Raw genomic sequence first — 20,522 nt, forward strand, 5'->3', positions numbered from 1 at the left:
TTGAGTAAGACAATATTATCAATTTCGTCCAGTATGGATTCCAGGAATTTATGGTCGTTCATTGCTGACGGATTCCAGTATATGTTAAATATAGTGATATAGTTATTATCCTTACATTGATCTTGGTCTGTAAATAAAGTTGAAATAAGAATGGTCACAAGCTGAGCCCAAGGATGGATGTTCTTTCTCATTATAATTTTCCAAAATGGATTGATTTTCACTAGGATCATCATACCTGAGGCTGGACGTCCAAGTTGAGAGGAGATTGCAAGGTTTGATAATGTAATAAACCCTTCGCAGACTACCTCCTCTTTCAGCCAGGTTTCTTGTAAACATATTATCTCAGTTTCAGAAAGCACAGATGATCCTTCATTAAAAAGATGTTTATGGCCTCGAGTGTTCCACGAGCATAGTGAAATCACGCTCAGTTGTGTTGGATTTCTTGTTGATTGTTATAAGTATGTTTTCTTGGTCGTGGACCGATGATCGTTATATAGTACATTTGTGTCGAGGGACCGTTCTAGATCTCTCCATATCCCGCGTTTCTTTGTAAATTCATTTCGATCAAATAATGAATTTTCCTCATTATATTTTGTGGTTTTGTTGTACACAATTGTTTTATTATGACGATAGGAGTCCATTATCGCAAGTTTGTGAGTGTATTTGTTCAAAGCCAATAGGCTTGTTACAGTAATTTTTTTAGCTTCAAATCCCAGGATTTCCAATTGTTTTGTAGTAGACAATACACGATTCATAAGTTTTTCGGAATAAAAATCTATCTGTACAGAATCCATTTTGTTTTTATTAGGAAATAGAATTACTTCTATATCTCGCGATTTAATATCCGCCGTTTGTGGAATAGCATTTAGGAGGCGTAATACATTTGCTCTATTCAATATTACAGCCTCATCATTACTTGCTGCGCAGGAAGCTAGAGAAATTCTGAAAGCAAGAGACCTTGTTTTCCAATTAAGAAAGGTCGGTCTAATCAGTGGAGGGTCCGGTTGAGCTGAACGAGACATGTTGTCACTTGATTTCTGGTTCACTTCTGACTGTGACCCTGAGTCATCTTCGGACACTTCTGAGTATTCTAAAGAAATAATAGAGGAGTGCCTAGAGGTGTAACTCGAGTCCACAGAATCAAAGGAAGATTCTTTACATTCGTCCAGCACAAGAAAGATCTCATCTTGTGGATCTATAGAGCTGAACGTCTTATGTGTCATAACTTCAAGAGTTGTAACGTCATCAGAGTTATTCTCGCCATCGATTACTGATGCAATGATTTTATTAGGGGCGTCTTGATTTATAACGGCCAGTAGTGCATCTAGTGGTTCCGATTGCAATTTATCCACATCTTTATTGGATGAGGTTGGTCCAGTATCACTTGACGTAGAGGCAGCAACAGCTGACAGGCTGCTAGATTTAAACTTTTTTTGTTTTTCCCTTCCGGTATTGATTGTGTTTTCTTGCACGAACTTTTGTACAATTTGCATTTTTCTTAAAAAGGCCCGTGACCCCGTTTGGATTTTTTTTGTGAGTTTCTTTTTGTTTGTTTTTGGAAGAGGTGATATTCCCACTGAGCCTCGTTTAGTCAAATCAAAGATGTCAAAAGGAATACATGCCGGCGGTTCAGAGTTAGGAGTAGGCATCATATGATTTGGATCTAGTGTACCGCTATTGATTGGTTGTACTTCAAAATCGTGTCGTTGTTCTGTTTTTGGAACGTCAGTTTGTACAGTGCTATCAATAGTTTGAGATTGTTTTGCTAGACTTGCAGGAGAGGGCAGCACTAGCGATTGTTTCTTTATTTTTTCATCTAGCATTCTTTTTGTGATGGAGGAAACAGTCTCCATTAAATTTTGTTTCTCGGCACGATCTAGTCTTGCGACTTCGGCGAGTCGGCTTTGCCATATCCTCGATGTCTCCGCCTCATGATTTAAACGTTCATGGATAGTTCCAATAAAACTTTCTAAATACGTTTGCTTAGTCATAATCATTGCCAGTAGAGTGGCTTGATCTTTGGTAGAATCTACCATTGCTTCTTGTAATTTTAAAAAAGGAATCATAGCTACAGAAAGTACAGCGACTAGCGAGTTTTGTAGCTCCAACATCGTCGTAGGTAGTCTGTTTGGTTGGTCTTGAAAGTCGTCTGTTACTTCAGACATCTTAGGAGGTAAGAACGAGTCATGCTCTATATTATCTTGAATAGTCTTTGGAGAGATTTTGATATGTGCATAGAGACCCTTAGAGACAATTGGGGTCGATGTGTTTATTTTTGGAGCTATTGTTAAATTCTGATTAGCTCCGATAATGTCTTCTCTTTTTTGTTGGGAATCCATGATTGCATTGATTTCAGTCATATCAAGCGATAACCGTGCAGTACGAGCTGGGAGTGGTTCTGGATTGTCATTGACAGTCGTTTTGTTTAATAAATAAGAAGATTGCCATTGTTGTTTTGCAAGTTTCGCTCGATCCCTAAGGGTTTGTGAATAGCTGGGGTCATCAAATATAGAATTACTTTCCACTTGCGCAGGTTGGAAGAGCGGAAGTGGCGGCAAGACAGGATCCGGCTCGATATTCTGGATTAACTGTATTACTGGCATTGAATTTCCAGAAGAGTGAGGAATTGCTGTTAAATGCGGGGCCTGGTGATCTGCTTGCTGTAAATCAAACGCCAAATCTACATGCGGAGGGGAAGATAATTTCAGGGTTCGTTGTCCTTTTGTATTTATTTTGGTAGGACCATTATTTGCCAAGGATAGCGTTTCATCCAATTTGCCTTGGAGGCGAGTTCGAGGTTTGATGGGCTCCATTTGAAGGGTTATATCACTCGATGAGGAGGATAACAGTAGGATAGTGTCTTAGCCAGATATATTATTAGGAGCGAGTACTTACCGCACACAGCCAACAACAGCCGCGCCCTTTACTCCACTGCGGGCTTCACGCCGCAAGGGCCGCTGCGTGCAGCTCTTATAGTTCTTCCTGGAGGTGTGGTCAAAGAAGGGTCACGTGACTCCAGTCACGTGACAGACCAGGAAGAAAAAGTGCTCACTTCAACTACTAACGGCTCCAGCCGTTAGACTAACACAAATCGGAGCAAGTCGCGGTTGCAGGTAAGGAGAGATCACAGCAGCCGCACAGCCAACAACAGCCGCGCCCTTTACTCCACTGCGGGCTTCACGCCGCAAGGGCCGCTGCGTGCAGCTCTTATAGTTCTTCCTGGAGGTGTGGTCAAAGAAGGGTCACGTGACTCCAGTCACGTGACAGACCAGGAAGAAAAAGTGCTCACTTCAACTACTAACGGCTCCAGCCGTTAGACTAACACAAATCGGAGCAAGTCGCGGTTGCAGGTAAGGAGAGATCACAGCAGCCGCACAGCCAACAACAGCCGCGCCCTTTACTCCACTGCGGGCTTCACGCCGCAAGGGCCGCTGCGTGCAGCTCTTATAGTTCTTCCTGGAGGTGTGGTCAAAGAAGGGTCACGTGACTCCAGTCACGTGACAGACCAGGAAGAAAAAGTGCTCACTTCAACTACTAACGGCTCCAGCCGTTAGACTAACACAAATCGGAGCAAGTCGCGGTTGCAGGTAAGGAGAGATCACAGCAGCCGCACAGCCAACAACAGCCGCGCCCTTTACTCCACTGCGGGCTTCACTTTGCATTTATATAGCGCCTTATGTACCATTGGCATGATCTCAAGGCGCTGGTAGGTTGAACGCCCTCGGGAACCGTAGTTCAAGTCAGTAGAAAGAGAGAGAGAGAGAGTCATAAGGTGCATGTGTGCACCGGATATGTGTGCAGCTGGTGTGGCACTCGTATGATAGCTGCTTATTAGCGGTGGGTGTGGTGGTTGGGAGATCAGGAATATGTGTTCGTTCTGGCAGGGTGATACCAGATGGGTTCTGGCTGCGTTAGGCCTGAGGAGAACGCCTAGGCTGGTCGCTGTGCAGCCATCTGTGTTTAGTTAGGATGATGGGGAGTATGTGGCAGGTGTTGGTATGAGAACAGCTATACCGAATGTGTCATAGTATCGCTGTGTTCTAGTTGAGTGGTGGTGTATAGAAGAGAGTAAGCATGGTGATGTGATATGGTGATTTTCAGTAGGTGCTTGAGATCAAGCGAGTTCATGCTCTATGCATTCCATGCACTCCAACCATTCCATGCACTCTAGCCGTTCCATGCACTCTAGCCGTTCCATGCACTCCAACCGGTGCATGCACTCCAACCGTTCCATGCACTCCAACCGTTTTATGCACTTCAACTGTTGCGTGCACTCCAACCATTCCATGCACTCCAACCGTTCTTGCACAATGTCCATTCCACGCCTCTATCTGTTCCATGAATTCCATCCGTCGCATGTACTCCCTCAGTTCTAGGCATTCCATATGTTCAATCCGTTCCATGCATTCCTTCTGATCCATGCACTTAGTCCGTTCCATGCATTCCAACAATTCCACTTACTTCATCTTTTACACCCTTTTCATCCGCTCCACACACTTCATCCGCTCCACACACTTCATCTGCTCCACACACGTCATCCGCTCCACACACTTCATCCGCTCCACACACTTCATCCGCTCCCCACTCTTCATCTGCTCCACACTCTTCATCCACTCCGCACACATAATGCACTTCACAATCTTCATCCGCTCCACACTCTTCGTCCGCTCCACACTCTTCATCCGCTCCATACTCTTCATCCGCTTCACATTCTTCATCCGCTTCACATTCTTCATCCGCTCCACATTCTTCATCCGCTACACACTCTTCATCCGCTCCACACTCTTCATCCGCTCCACACTCTTCATCCGCTATTCAGAGTAACCTTTACAAGGATCATCTGGGCACAATCCTTAAAGATTCCAATATAGCCATCCGTCAATATTTAAATGTACATGAGAGTAAAAATCCCACAGGACATCAGTCGCCTTGCAATTACCTAGCTTTCCTCCAGTCCTTGATGTCGCCTGCCTACCTCAATCTAAACACACCCAAGACCGAATTCATCCTCATCAGTCCCACCGCTAAACAATAAATTGTCCAACAGTGGCACAGTGATATGCGCTTAGAAGGATTTGATCCACAACTCTCAGATTCAGCAAAATCCTTAGGCTTCACCACTGTCAGCAGCCTGTCCTTTCAGAAACACATATCCAAGAAGGTCCAAATGGCCTGACTCCAAATCACCACCTTTTACAAAATCAACCATTCATCCATCTGCAAGACATCCGGACCATAGTGCAGGCCCTTATAGCCTTGCACACCGATGGGGGAAATTCCCTCGTGACAAGGGTCCCAGCTGCTCAATTGGCTCCCCTGAAAGCAATCCACCATGCTAAAGCACATCTTATTACGGTATTAGGTCAAAAGACCTTTTAAAACAAAGATTGATTTAGAAAGACCGCCCCTGACCACACAGAGCAGTCTTCCTAAATCAAATTGTCATGCCCCTGCTGCACACGAGAGTGTGCAGGCGCTGACACACATGGGAGTGGTGGGTAAGTGAATGCGTGTGTGTGCATCTGTGTTGTGCTGGGAAGGGGGTGGTGTGTGGGAAAAAGGGAGTTTCGGGGGTTAAACCGCCAATTTAGAAAAACCTAGCGGGAAGAGTGGGGGTATGTAAGGGGAGGGGGATATGTTATATTTCGATATTTTAAAGCTGACACAAAAACGGCCGGATATTTGACCAAATCATCTTGGTCCTATAAAAACTACATTGGCTTTCTCTGCAGGCCAGCATACTGTTCAAGACTGCAGGTATCATCCACACAGTAGCCATTAGTAGCACACCAGTGTACCTGTTGGCTAAGCTCCACATATGTGGTGGCACACGCTCCTCGCTTAGCAAATCGACCAACTGGCTCAAATCACAACCAGCCTAAAAGAGAGGACCAGCAAACAATCCTTCTCTTCTCATGCACCCACCCTTTGGAACTCGATCCCAGTATCTGCTTGGAATGCCTCCAAAATCCTCCAGTTGAGCAAATCTCTCAAAGCATGGCTTTTCAAACAACACCATATGGGTATACAGATCAACATACAGACCGTAACTCATAGTAATGTGCTACAGTTAAAATATGCCAGCCGATACACTGGCTACCCACACCCTGTGCAGCACTCTGCTGCTCTAAAGCTAGGTCAGCGCTTTAAACAATAAAATAAAAATATGTTTTCCACCCAAAATTATTCGTCGGCTGCTCCAAGTGCTGGCTATATTGCCATATCAATTTTGATTTCTAATGCAACTTGTTTAACTGCACAAATATTTCTTACTTTTGTAACCATTTTATTTGCAATGGGGGATTTTAATATGTGTAAAATGACTGCCGGTTTCATTGCTATATATATAGCTTAAAGATAAAAATCATGGAAAATAGTATTATGTGGTGGCAGCATTTACTGAAATGTACTGTTCAACTGTTCGGTAGAACAGCATGCGTTGGGTGTCATTTGAAGCCAGTGTGTTCCTCTTTGTGGTAAGTTTTCATATTTTGTGAAATATGAGTTTTATCTCTGTTGTGTACTTTAATGCACATTGTAATAAATGTATTAAACAGCAGGTAATTTTTGGGAATAACCTTACATATTTGCATACCTATATACTGCTTATTTTACGTGTTTGCTTGTGACTTGTGTGTCATGCTTGAAAGATTTCCTGGCATTGTTCTTTTTATTTAAATTAGCTCATGTATTGTCCATTGTTACACTGAAAAATATGTCCTTCCATTGAGAAAGCATATGGTGTGGGGCTGATTCACAAACACTTTGCTCTGTTTTACTGTTCTTGACCAAAACTGCTGACGGCTTTTTGATAGCCAAGAAAGTTACTATGAGTATTATAATTGTCGGGCCTAGCTTCGAGAAGCAACAGGGCACTTTAAAATCATCGGGGGAAGAACATGGAGAGGGGAGCACAAAATGAAGGGAGTGGGTATCTAACAACAGGGGTGAGTGAAGGTGGGCAATTTGTCAGCAAGGGATCTACAAGAAGCCAGCTGAGTAAACAGTGGGGATCAGATCACCCAATCACAGACAGGGTGGGGAGCATAGTATGTGTCGACCTAGGTGTTAGGTAAGAGCTATTTGTTGAAGAAGAGGATTGAGAGCTCCTTCCTGAGCTGTAGAAGCATGGGGGCGAGTCTGATATTGACAGGGAGGAGGTTCCGGAAGTCTTGGTGCATAGACACAGAAGGTCTGTCTTTTTGTTCTTTCCTTCTTGCACTGGCAAAGTTCAAGTCTGCACATTTTCTTACTTCTGGTGCATCATGGGCCTCCAGAGTTGCTAAGTTTCTCAGCGAGGTAGCTTGTGGACATCCGAGTGGCAGACTTGTACCTGATGCAGCAAGATTTGAAGATGATATGGCTTGCAGTTGGAGCTAGTGCAGTATGATGAGGGTCGGTTGATGTGGTTGAATTTGTGGAATTCTTTTATCAGTCATGCTGAAGCATGCAAGACAGATCTCGAGGGTGCCAGGGAGTCACTGGAAGGTCTTCCAAAAGGGCATTGCCACCATCCAGATGGGAGAGGACCAAGGCTTGGGCAGCAGATCTGAAGTTGTTTTCTGGGGTAAAGGGCTTGATATTCTGCAGGAGGGAAAGTTGGTACCAAGCTGTTTGTGTCTTCCTTGCCATGTGTTGTTTGAAGGAGAGGTGTCTGTCAATGCTGAACCCAAGGGAATACACGCAGGTGGCAGCAGGGTTGTGACACGAGGGGGGGTTCCAAATGGCTCCATGTAAAGATTTAAGATTGCAGGCGAAAGGGTGGATCATTGCAGGACTCCACGGGTGATTGGTGAGGTTGGTGATCTGAAGGAATCCATTTGTACAAACTGGTGGCAATTACCAGAGCATGATTTGAACCTGCTGATGACAATCTCACTGATCCTCATGTGGAAATGTAGAATGCCAGTGAGTCTCTCGTGGTCTACTGTGTCAAATGCTGCTAAGAGATCAAAGCGAACCAAGAGGCAAGGATAACCATCATTACAGACTTTAAGGGCATCATCAATCACCTTTATGGTAGCCATTTCTGTGCTGTATCTGGGTTTGAAGCCAGTTTGGTAGGACTTAAGGAGATTGTTTTGTTGGCTTCGATTGTGTTGGAGGAGTTGCATGGCTACTGCTTTCCTAAGGATCTTGCCTAGGTAGGGAAAATGGATAATGGGGTGGTAGTTGCCGAGGACGACAGAGTTCAGTGTTTGTTTCTTGAGAATCGGGTGGATTTGTCCAGTCTTGAGGATCAAGGGAAAGGTGCCTTGAGTTAGGGAGCGTTTGATGGTTGTCAGGGAAGGGATGAGTGGTTCAGTAGGAAGGATCTTCAGTACAAAGGCAGGGAAGAAGTCATCCATGTATGATGTGGCATTGAGGGATACTAGGGTGACAGTAAGGACTTCCATAGTGAGTGTCTAGCTAGAAGGTTGTCCAGGCAGCTGTGGTTTGGTGATATGGGATGTGTAGTGTGATGTCAGTTGTAGCATTGGTGTTTAAGTGTAGGTGGATCATGCTGATATAATTGATGAAAAAGAGTTGATGACCGTGAATCTTTAGATGGAGTGCGTTACGTGTGGGTCAAGCAAAGGGTTGTTTCAGTGCTTGATGCCTTTGAAGAGGGCTCTGCTTTCATTGTTGGCCATTGCTATCTAGTTCTGGTAGTAGTTGTTCTTGACCATGATGATCAGTCATTGGCATGTAGCATGGAGTTCCTTGAGCAGGGCAAGGTGGGATCCACTGCAGGATTGTTGCCAAGTCTTTTCTTGTTTTCTGATGGTTCATTTGTTTAAGCCAGGTTTTTGCAGACGGTTGACACTTGAGGGTGCATTGTTTCACTGGGGAATGGCGGTTGATGTTGGTTGTGAGGTTTGTGTTGAGTTCTTGGAGAAGCGAGTCACAGTCTTGGTTCATTATTGGTATAATAGCCCATTTGAAGTGGAGTTTGACAGGGTCTTCTTTGAGAGTTGGGAAGTTCTTGAATGATCTCAACGCTTGATTGCTGGGTTTCTGATTGGGTTTGCTTGACTGGTGTGGTGTGACTAATGTCAAAGGGGATTGCCAGATAGTCTGACCTGTCAAAAAGCATTGGAGAGGTGGGGTGGATGATGGGGAGGGCAGTGATGATGTGGTAGAGAATATTACCTTTCCTGTGAGTTGGGTGTTTTGTGAGATGTGTGCGGTTCAGAGTGTCGAGAAGGCATTGTAGATCATCCTTCATTGACTTGGTTGTTGGGTTGCCAGGGATGTTGAAGTGGCTGAGGAAGATGTTGTTGGCATCCATGGGAGACATGGTGGTGAACACATCTCTGAAGTCTTCGAGGAAGGACCATCTTTTGCTGCATTTGCAGGAGCAGCAAACCTATGCAACAGCTCATAAGGTGAGCCTACGTGGCTTCAATGGAGCAACGCTGTGAAAAATTGCCAAATTCTATGAACTCTTTATTTTAATTTTAGAAAGTTATCTACCTTTGATACAACTACTTCCCGCTTCGATTTGAGACATCATTTTAGGGCTACAGCCTCAGAGCTGCCCTGCAAAAGTACTTGGATTGATGATCACGCTATTTTAATTATCACTCCAAAATGGCATTTGGTAACCTGCAACTGTAACAGCTAACTTTTGCGTGTATCCCGACTAGCTGACCCTCACATCTAACGCCTGTTGTGAAATGCTTCTACTATCCCCATTTAGCCAATCAATCACGCCACCAGGCGGACGCCGGCCCTACCCCCAAAGGCCCGTTACCTAAGGCCCATTACCTAAGGCCCCTTTCTGTGCTTGTCTGGACCTTCCAGAGCCTTGGCCCATTCATTCTGTCAGTGCCCCCAGGTCAGACCTGGCGGGAACATCACCTCCCGCCTGCAGGAGTCGGGATCAGGTGGTCCGGAAACAACGGTGGCGGCGGGTTTACCGCCACCGTTATTTCCGGACCGCCTGAGTTATAATGAGGCCGCTGTGTTCCTTGGACCCAAGAGCAGTGGATGGGGAGCAGGATTCACTCATAGGTAAGTGTTATACTGATGGTGTTCTTGTTCTATCAGGTATGCGGCTCCGGAATGCAGGTGAAGATCCAAGCAGAACGTGGTGAGCATCACGCTGCAGAGCGCAGAGTAACGCGAATCGTGTTTCTCTGCCTGGGCGTGGCTTATATAGCCCCCCAGGTATCCCAGGTATCACTAGGCCTGACCACACCTAAAACACTAGACCGCATAGCCCGGTTCATTGAACTGAGCTATGCGGGGGCATCCATGTTGTGCAAAAGTCCATTGCCAAGCACAGTTCTCAAGTTTACTGACATCTGTCATCTTTTGCAAGATAGTTCAATGTTCCTAAGGAACTTAATACACATACGCACTTACCCAACCTCACCTCTCTCTGCTCACTCTTTAACGAACCACGCTACCTAGGACTAGTGAACCTGGCCAGGTACCTAGTTCTAATGACTACACTAACCTTGTGGTTCAGCCTACCTTTACGCCTGCTCCCACTGGCGCTACAGATACAAATTCTCCGGTTTGCACCCACACTCTAATCATCTAAACATGGCTCAATACATTTGCAGGCACGCCCTCTAAAATGACACACCATAAACCTAGCACTCCACAGTCACCTGTTTACAACCCAAGTATTATCTCATGAATAATGTTGCACAACTTTCCCTACCCCTTGAACAGCCCCCTCATGCTTCCTTTCACCAGCTAACACACACCATCTCTATCCATCCCCAATGCCAAGCCAACCCTCCAATCTTACAAATGAAAAGGCAGGAACCTTGACCGCATTATCCAAACCTACCCTCAGCATTCCTTGCCTTGCAACCATCAGAAACAGCAGACTGGCAACTCAAACAGCCAAGTTCAGAAGGCTCTCACAGTCAACCATCATCCCCTCATCCACCTAGAGAAAGCACATCTTAACTCCAGAACTCCCTTCCATGCATCGTTGACTTATAAGCATCAAAATATCAATGCTCGGAATACTCTGAAGCATGACCACACCACCTCTCCCAGGAACCCCTCGACCATGAAACTTACCAAACCTGACCTACAAACAGTGACACACTTGCAAAACACAGACTCTACCCACACACTAAGTCACAACATTAACTTGAAAGCAACCTTTCTCCAGGGAGCCCTTCTTTCATGTAAAGTGCTTTGGCTTAAAGCGCTATATAAAATTCAATCAATACAAATAAATACAAATACAAATCAATGCCAGGTCTCTCCTAGCACATGCCCTAGACATCGTAGAGCTTATCAATTCCAATAAACTTGACCTCTTAGCCATCCCCGAGAACCTGGCTTCACGCAGTTGCTGGCCCAGCTCTTTCACTCACTGTCACAGAAAACTACACCATCTACAGGACTGATCGACCGTCAGCCAAAGGCTCCGGAGTAGCAATTATTGCTAAGAACACGCTTAACATCAGGGAAACGCCCAACCTTACTTTCCAATCAGGCAAACTTGTATCCATTAAAATTGCCTCATCCCCTATGGCTACCCTGAACACTCACCTTAGCTACAGACCTCTGGGCATGATTTCCTCATTCGAGGATGATGTATCACAACTCCTCTCTACTAATACTGAACCTAGTTCCCAAACCCTACTACTGGGAGACTTCAACTTGGGCTTCAACGACACCCAAGACCGAAATGCCTCAGCTTTGGTCAATACCGTCACTGTACTAGGCTACACACACCGGATCAACAACCCTACACACATCAAAGGTCGTACACTTGGCTGGCTAGCGGATCATAATTGCAACACAAACATAACTTCTAACTCCCAATGTCCATGGTCCGACCATCACATCATCACACTTAATATGGACAAGAACTCCAGTACAGACACCCCCCCCTCCCATGGCATAAGCGGCCTTATCCAGAAATTCTCACAGCATCACCATAAATAACATTTTGCCTTTGCTAGACCGCATCACGACACACCATAACCAGTGGATTAACAACCCTGCATCCACGGTTGACCTCTACAACTATACTGTCCAAGCAGCCATTGATAAGGTAGCACCCCTAGCCCTGTGCAAAGCTAAATCTTTAGCCCACTTCAACAAATAGTACGCTCCCAATATCAACACATTACGTAGCACCAAGAGATTTGCTGAGTCTAAATGGAAAAAATTCCCAACTGAATTGAACAAAGCAGCCTTCGCTGCTGCATCTAAAAATGATAGCAGGCCATCCTCCAAACAAAAAGCGTCACATACAAGGAAGGAATCACCAATGCTAAGTCATGGACTAAGGAACTCTTCACCATATTAAGAGAACTTGAGTCACCAGTGCCAGCACCTGAAGGATGTCTCAAAGATGAGAGCTGGTGTACCAGCATCCAAAAAGCATTCTTTGATAAAATAAAAGCCCTCCTTCTATCCAAAATCGAAACTAAAAAAATCTATCTTAAACCTTCACAACCTCAACAGACTCTGAGTCCCTCGAGCCAAAAAACTGGCATACTTTTCGAATTCACCCCTGTCTCTAATGCAGAGGTCCTGAAAAGGATATCCAGCCTCAAACCTTGAAGATGTCAAGGTGATATATGCCGAGCTTCTCTTATTAAAGAATGTGCGTATGATCTAACAGCATTCATCACTAATCTAATCAACGCTTCCTTTGAAAGTAGCACTGTCTCAATGAATCTTAAAGACGCGTGGGTCCTTCCCCTACTGAAAAAGTCCACTCTAGACCCTAAAATACCAACAAACTATCGACCTATAACCACAGTGCCCTTCCTCCTCAAAATTCTGGACAGATCAGCCTATCTCCAGATACAAGACTATCTGGAATCCAACAATCTCCTTGGCCTATGCCAATCAAGACATGGGACGGAGATAGCACTATTGGACCGGAAAATACAGATGAAAGATAAGGGCCATTTAGCTCTCTTCCTCCTGCTAAACTTCTCAGCAGCGTTTGACCGAGTGAACCATAATATACTCTACAATCATCTAGTCTCAGCGGTACACTACTCAAGAAAGCCATTCAGTGGATATACTCCTTCCTCATGGACAAAACCATGAGAGTTTTTTCACCTATCTATGCAGCTTTGCCCACCCTGGTTTTAAGCGGCATACCCAAAAGCTCTTGTGTCTCACTGACACTCTATAATATATTCACAAACCCTCTTTTCGACCACCTTAATGATCTAGGTGTCACCTATACTAACTATGCAGATGACACTCAAACCCTCATACCCATGTCCAGCTCTCAAGACACCGACTCCGAAACAACCAACATAATCTATTAAACTATCCAGGCTTGGATGGCCCAACATGGATTATGCCTAAATGATGAAAAGACAGAACTTCTTCTCATTGGATCACAATATCGTTTGATCAACTCGAGGACTCCTTCAAATCCTTTAATATCGACAGTAATATTATCAAGGTATCTAAGAAAGTAAAAACTCAGGGTTTTTACTTTGACGCGACCCTCATCTTAACTAAGCAAGTCAATGCCACAGCATCAGCTGCAGCCTGCATGTCCAAGCTCATTAGTGCCTGCAGACCTTTCCTGTTACCCGACGGCTGCATCACTCTAGCGAGAGCCCTCATCCTGTCCAGACTAGACTATTGTAACACCCTCTATGCTGGTACTAAGAATTACAATATAAAAAAACTGCAGATGATCCAAAACAACGACCTGAGAGCAGCGTTAAACATACCCAAAAAGACTGACATCTCCCTGGCTTCCCGTCCAGGAGTGAATAATTTTCAAAACAATATCTATGACCCACAAATGCATACATAAGTCTGCCACTTAATATCTGGTAGACAAATTCACCACCTACCAATCTAATAGGCCAACACGTTCGGCTTATTCGCATTTACTCTCCACACACCCCCTAACCTCCCGCTTCAAGTTTCAGAATTCGGGAGGCAGTAGCTTCTCTGTATTAGCGGCCTAACACTGAAACACCTTACCAGCCACATTAAGGTCAGAAGCCTCCTCCTGGACCTTCTGCAAACATCTGAAAACATGGCTCTTTTCACAGGCGTTACATAAATAACTTCCCTCAGCTATCAACACCATTTCTAACATCTAAGATCAACACTGCTACTAAATATGGGGGCTCTAAGGTTCTTCTATTTATATACAGGTAATACTGTAGCTGCGTAACTCTGTTACCTCTATTTGTCATGTTCACCTGTGTAACCTTTGTAACCTTTGATGTTTCTTACTGTCAAGAACAGCGCCCAGATGCCTTCGGGTTGGGTGCGCTATACACATTTCTAAATAAATAAATAAGGTGTTGGGCTTGGGTGGCTTTTAGATGAGCAAATTGACTGTGTCCATTGTAGAGGTCTGGAACTGGCAAGAAAGGTTTGCAAAATAGCCAATGGTGGCGACATCCAACTGGGTTTATGGCCATGATGCCTTGTGACTGATGACAAGGCCTCTGACGATCTTGTTGGAATGGTGTTGTTGTAGAATTCTGAGGCCATTGGGTATAAGGAAGTGTGTTGAAATATATGTCATCCAGGTCTCAGTGATGAAGATGGCATCCAAGTTATGTGTGTCGATGAGGTTGGTGATGTCTGCTGCATGGTTGGTTGCTGAGTGGACATTGACGAGCACCAGTTTACTCCTAACTGTGACAAAGTCACATTGCATGAGCTTCCTAGAGGAGCATGAGAGACTTGGGGAGACAGGGATGTTCACAAGCTATACAAACTAGTGCCTGTAAGTGGTAGATGGGAGGTTACCTAGAACCACTCCACATGCTTCAAACCATTTTGCACCTTGAAATTAGGAGTATATTCCATGTACCCTCTATCCCACAATCATGGGCAGGAGAGGAGCTATATTTAATTCCCACACAGACTCAGTCCTAAGTAGGTAATCACTACACATGTCACAAATGATCTAGTTCTCTGATTCCAATTGGGGTGGGGTGCCACAGACTGTTTCTTTTAGCTAAGCCAAGACTAGATAGGAAGGGGGCTTCATCACTCACCCACTGTGGTCTCTGTCCAAGGAGAGCACCTGAAACCCCTCTAATTCAATAAAGTGAACTATGCTCGCTTCAAATACACACAGCTTGTTTTGAAGGGAATGGGAGAGATTATCACAGGGAGCAGGCGGTTCCACAGAATCTTTGTATTTCTCATGCAAACTTCACGCCTGCCCTCATGCTGGCTCACAAAGGCTGCACCTGAGTTCTCCCCGGTCAGTGTTGTCAACGTGACTCTTCAAAGGGCTGCTGCTGAAGTCATGACACCCACTCTCACTCTCTATTCTCCCGTCTGGGCCGACCCATTCTGCAGGGCACACTCTTGATGCTCTGATCTCTTCTGACCTTCCCCTCTCTGACCCTCTCTCCACTCCTCTCTCCTGGAGTGATCACTTTCTCCTATCCTCCCACCTCACCTTCCCTACCCCACAGGCAAAGCCACCCTCATCACTGCCACCCACCTTCGCGGTCATCTGACCCATGAAGCGCGTGTCAGTTGAGGCTTTCGCTACCACCTTCTCGCCCCCCCCTCCCTCTTCGGCTGACTCCCACGCTGACACAGCCCTCTCCACTCTCCACTCTGCTATATCTGATACCCTTGATATCCTTGCCCCTGTCATGAGTATCCGCCTGAAGCCCAAAGCCAAATGTAACTCCTGGTATGACTCAGATCTCGTCACCCTTAAACGCAATTGCAGGGTGGCAGAGAGGAAATGTCGTGCTTCATGTTCATACTCTGACAAACTGGCCTGCCGCCTGCTCCAAAGGCAATACCGGCTCTCCGTTCTCACTAAGAAGAGAGCCCTTATCCAAGCCTGCATCTCTGTGGCATCTAAAAATTCGGCTGAAATCTTTAAAATCTGCAAGGAGCTGGCCAACCCTGCTACAGTCTCCACTTCTCCTGTCCCCTCCCAGGCCCTCTGCACGGCACTGGCCTCTCACTTCATTTCAAAAACTCAGGACATCCTGTCTTCACTCTCCTCCTATCACCTCCCCCCCTCTATTCCCTGCTCTCCCTCTGGCCCTTCTGCAGCCACCCCTCCTCCCTCCTTCTCTGCCTTTCCCCTTTTTTCTGCTGACGAGGTTTCGAGACAAGTGCGATCTATGAAAGTCTCTTCAAAACAGGTCCACCCCTGTTCCTCCAAAACTATCAAGGATCACATCGACGCCCTGGCTCCTGCCGTGGCTGACTTCTGCAATCACTCCTTCACCTCTGGAGTCTTCCCATCCCACCTCAAGCACTCCCTTGTGCACCCCCTTCTTAAGAAACCCTCTTCCGACCCCTCCTGCCCAGCTAACTATCGCCCAATCTCTATCACTCCCTTCCTGGGCAAGCTCCTGAGAAACTGGCCATCTCCCAGCTTAATCTCCATGCTGAATCTGTTGGTAGTCTTCATGACCATCAGTCTGGCTTCAGAGCTGCCAGAAGCACGGAAACTGCTCTCCTGAACATCCGTGAGGACCTGCTCTCAAACCTTGACTCTAACACCCCTTGTGTTCTCATTTTGCTCGATCTCTCTTCTGCCTTTGACACTGTCAACCACACCATCCTGCTCAACCGTCTCCGTGATAACCTGGGTATCACTGGTCAGGCTCTGGCGTGGCTGACCTCCTTCCTCTCCAATCGACCCTCCCAGGTCCAATTGGGTTCCTTCCTCTCTGACATCTTTTTCTCTACCTGTGGTGTCCTCCAGGGATCTAACCTCTCCCCCTAGCTGTTCAACCAGTATCTGGCACTTCTTGCTCACCGCATCTCCGCTCTCTGCCCCAACTTTCAGTGCTATGCAGACGATACCCAGCTCATTTTCAGGCTACCCTCGGCCTCCCCTTCCCCTTCCCTCATCTCTGACTGTCTTTCTGCTATCCAGGAATGGTGCGCCGCCAACGACCTCTGCCTTAATGCCAGTAAGACTGAGATTCTACTTATCGGCACACCCACTCCCTCCTTCCCTGCAGCTCTCTGGCCGGCCTCCCTTGGCCCTCTTCCTGCTCCTACCTGCAAGGCAAAAAACCTCGGGGTCATCTTCGACTCCACACTCTCTTTCTCTCCTCACATATCTGACATCTCTAAGAAGTCACACTACCAGCTACACCTCCTCAGGGGTATCCTTCCTTTCCTCTCCTTCCCCCAGAAGCTCACTGTCTCCAGAGCCCTGGTTCTCTCAAAGCTGGACTACTGTAACAGCCTCTATCTAAATCTTCCTGCCTCTACTCTCCGCCCTTTGCAACTCATCCAGAATAGGACTGCGAGACTTGTCCTTGGCCTCAAGCCCAGGTACCGTATCTCTCCAGGACTGAAATCACTACACTGGCTCCCAGTGGCTGCGAGGATCAAGTTCAAAACCCTCTGCATTGTCCACAAGGCCTTCTGGGGCCTTGGGCCAAAATACCTTCAACTCTCTCTTCCTAAATATCTTCCTTCTCGAGCTCTTCGCTCATCCACCTCCAATTACCTCAGGGTCAGCCGCTTCTCCAAGCAACGAGCTGGGGGTAGATCTCTCTCTGCAGCAGGGGCCTCCCTCTGGAACAGCCTTCCTGCCTCCCTGAAACTTGAGGAGAACCATCTCCGGTTCCGGAAGCACCTCAAAACCTTCCTCTTTGCTTCTGCTTTCTCTCCCTCTCTCCCCTGCTAAAATCACTGAACCTGCACTGAATCTGCAACTGGGCCACTCACCGATCTCGGTCCTTGGCCCAGCCACACTTCCCTGCACTGCCTACCTGCACTACGGGACTGTCTCTGTATCCTACAGCCCCTTCTCCCGGCACTTACCTTGCACATGCCACCAGCTGGCCCTATTATTTATCTGTTTTTCTACTAACCATTTACTGCACTTTCCCCTCTCACCTTGCACTTTTCCCAGACCCCCCTACCATTGCACTTGAGCAATCTGAATGACACTTGGCCTAGTAGGATCGTTGTCTGTCTCCCCTTGTTCCCCCCCCTGCCTCGTCGCGCCTTGAAACACTTGTGTATAGGCGCGTTACAAATGCCATATCATATCATATCATCATATCATATCATATCACTTCCACCTGAACTCCAAAATGTCCTTAAACTTGGGTTTTAAACTCTTGGCCATCAATGGTTGTGGTAGGATCAGAGGGAGGGCTGCTCAGCGGAGAGGCGATACAAACTGATTACAAAGCCAGGCATTTTCTCTGACAGCAGATTCAACTATATTGTACAGTGGTACGATACATAATCGAGCGTTCTCTTCAAGTGTTAAGTTTTCTTCACTAGATAAACTTTATGAAACGTGAATCCTTTTGCGAGCACCAATGATTGGTGTTTGTGGGAGGATATAAAAGGTATGAAGGATGAAGCAAAGAAGTGAAAGTGGATCCTGCAGGGACTACATTAAGTCGATCATAGATCAGGATTGCAAAAATTAGAATTGTACATTCTGAGGTGTCTGAATGAGAAGGCAATATTTATATGAGATTAAAATGTGCTCTCTCACGAACAAAAGATGGTATTCAAATGCGACAGCCTCCTTCCTCCATGGCGTGGCTATGACGGCAGATCACGTCCACAGGATAGCAGAATGCCCTAAACTGAAGGCATTCTGGTCTGAGACTTTGGATTTACCATGGGGGAACTACTTTCTTCCAAAACTCTACTTGGACAGGCAAAACAACGGTATGGGAAATTCATTGAGGAATATGTTTTATAGAGGGCTAGTCTTGAGAAATGTTGAAATGAAAACATGCTTTGGGCTAAATATAGCACTCTGGAAGTATATCTGACTGCAGACAGGAGTCAAGCAAAGCCTGAGGCAGTTGACATGGGCACCGCAACCCGATGCCCAACCTTGTTATCAGAACCAGGAGCATGATTCACAGGGCTAGGTACCTCCCAAGCTAGTGTGTGATGGGCGCAGGGAGGCATGCAGAGGATCCCCCGGTCACCCTTGCCTCTCCAGTCCTTGGCAGGGGGTAGTTACATGCCGCACGCCTGTAGATCCCCTCCCCAAGCAGAGAAGGGCTCAGATCCCTCCCGGTTAAGGAGCCAGCAGAACTCCACCCTAAGCAGGGACGCCTAGAAACACACACAATACACACAGCTCCCTACCCCAAACCTGGAAAGCAGCCTTCCATCCACGGGTGTTAAAACCCATGTGCTGCTCAAATTTGGCAACTGACAATAAAGGAACAGGCAGGATTCGAGTTGGGAGGAAAATAGTCCCGGTTATGCTTTAAACATTCCCCAGGGAAGCGATTTCACAGAAAGGAAACTTGAAACGCTCTATTTATAAACACCTGTGGAATTGAAATGAGGTCAGTTCCACCTGCAGTAAAGGCATTTATTAGGCCTACATGTGATGAAGGCAGGAAAACTTCAAAAAGGGTTTGAAACAGTTCCCAATCTCGCGCATGATTCAATGTTACTGATGAGCGTTCTAAGCAAAAGTGCGTTCTGGCAAACTCGCACTTTAAGCAATTAAAAACCTATGGCAGGTTCTTCAGTGCCTTCGCACCCAAATGCTGGAAATCCCTGCCTGCTATCAAAAAAGCTTTGTTGTTCTGTTAGTCCAGTTTAAAAAAAAATCACAAACGTTTTAATTTTGAAACCTTTTATTTGGCTAAGCAAATACATTGGAGCTTCTCCCCTGCCAACCAGACACGCTTCTTTGAGTGAGGGTTTCCCCCTTTACCCTCCACCCCTGCCTTAAGCTCCCATGAACGAGGGGTTACACCCCTTTTCACTCCACCATGCCATCTATCATCCCCGCCCTCACCAAAGTCTCCCAGTGCAGCTCTGTTTCATGCTCTTCCACTCTGCCTCCTGGCCATTTCTTGTCTGCCTGCCAACGTCCCCTACCCACTCTTAGCCCGCCTACTCCCCACCTGCCTCCGACCGGAAGTCCAAGCTTACTGTTATAATGTGTAATGGCCCTGGAGTGGAATTCTACCCTTGTTCTGATGTCATGTTTGCATTTGTTGAATGTTCCACATTCCAAGAACAACGGTTATGAGTTTAAGTGGAGAGCTGTAATGTAGGCTGAGCGCTGCTGGTCTCAGGCTGGTTGCCATTAAAGGATCTTCACTTACCTACGGTGTACGCTTCTTTATTACTCTGGTGACGACGGCAACTAGCTTCCAACCCACGTAGCCACTCGCCGCCCAGCAGTTGCCTACATTCCCTTCCCTGAGGCCAGTCCGTTCCCAAGTGCTGCCCAGGCCCGTTAGGGAAGAGTTCTCTGGCCGACGGAAGAGAAGTATTTCCATGCACGCCCACTTCAGCCTGGCCTGCGCTCCCCATCCAGGGTCGAGCGCGGTGTCTCTGCCACATCAGGAGTCCAGGAGAAGGAAGGTGAGAGGAGGCCTTCCCACGCACACAGACAACCGCGACCAGCGTACCTGGACAGCGCTCCCCACCCAGGATCGAGCGCGACACCCCGAAGCAGGTGCTGGAGTGCAGGTGAGCAGGAGGAGGGCTGCCCCCGCACCCCCGGTCTGCGCTCCCCGGCCCGGGTCGAGCACAGCCCTGCTGCAGTAACTGGAGTGCAGGTGAGGAGGAGGAGGGCTGGGTTGCCCCCGCGCTCGTCTGTGGCCGAAGTC

This window comes from Ambystoma mexicanum, chromosome 8 (genome assembly GCF_040938575.1).
Source record: "Ambystoma mexicanum isolate Mex_15411 chromosome 8, UKY_AmexF1_1, whole genome shotgun sequence".
Classification (NCBI taxonomy): domain Eukaryota; kingdom Metazoa; phylum Chordata; class Amphibia; order Caudata; family Ambystomatidae; genus Ambystoma; species Ambystoma mexicanum.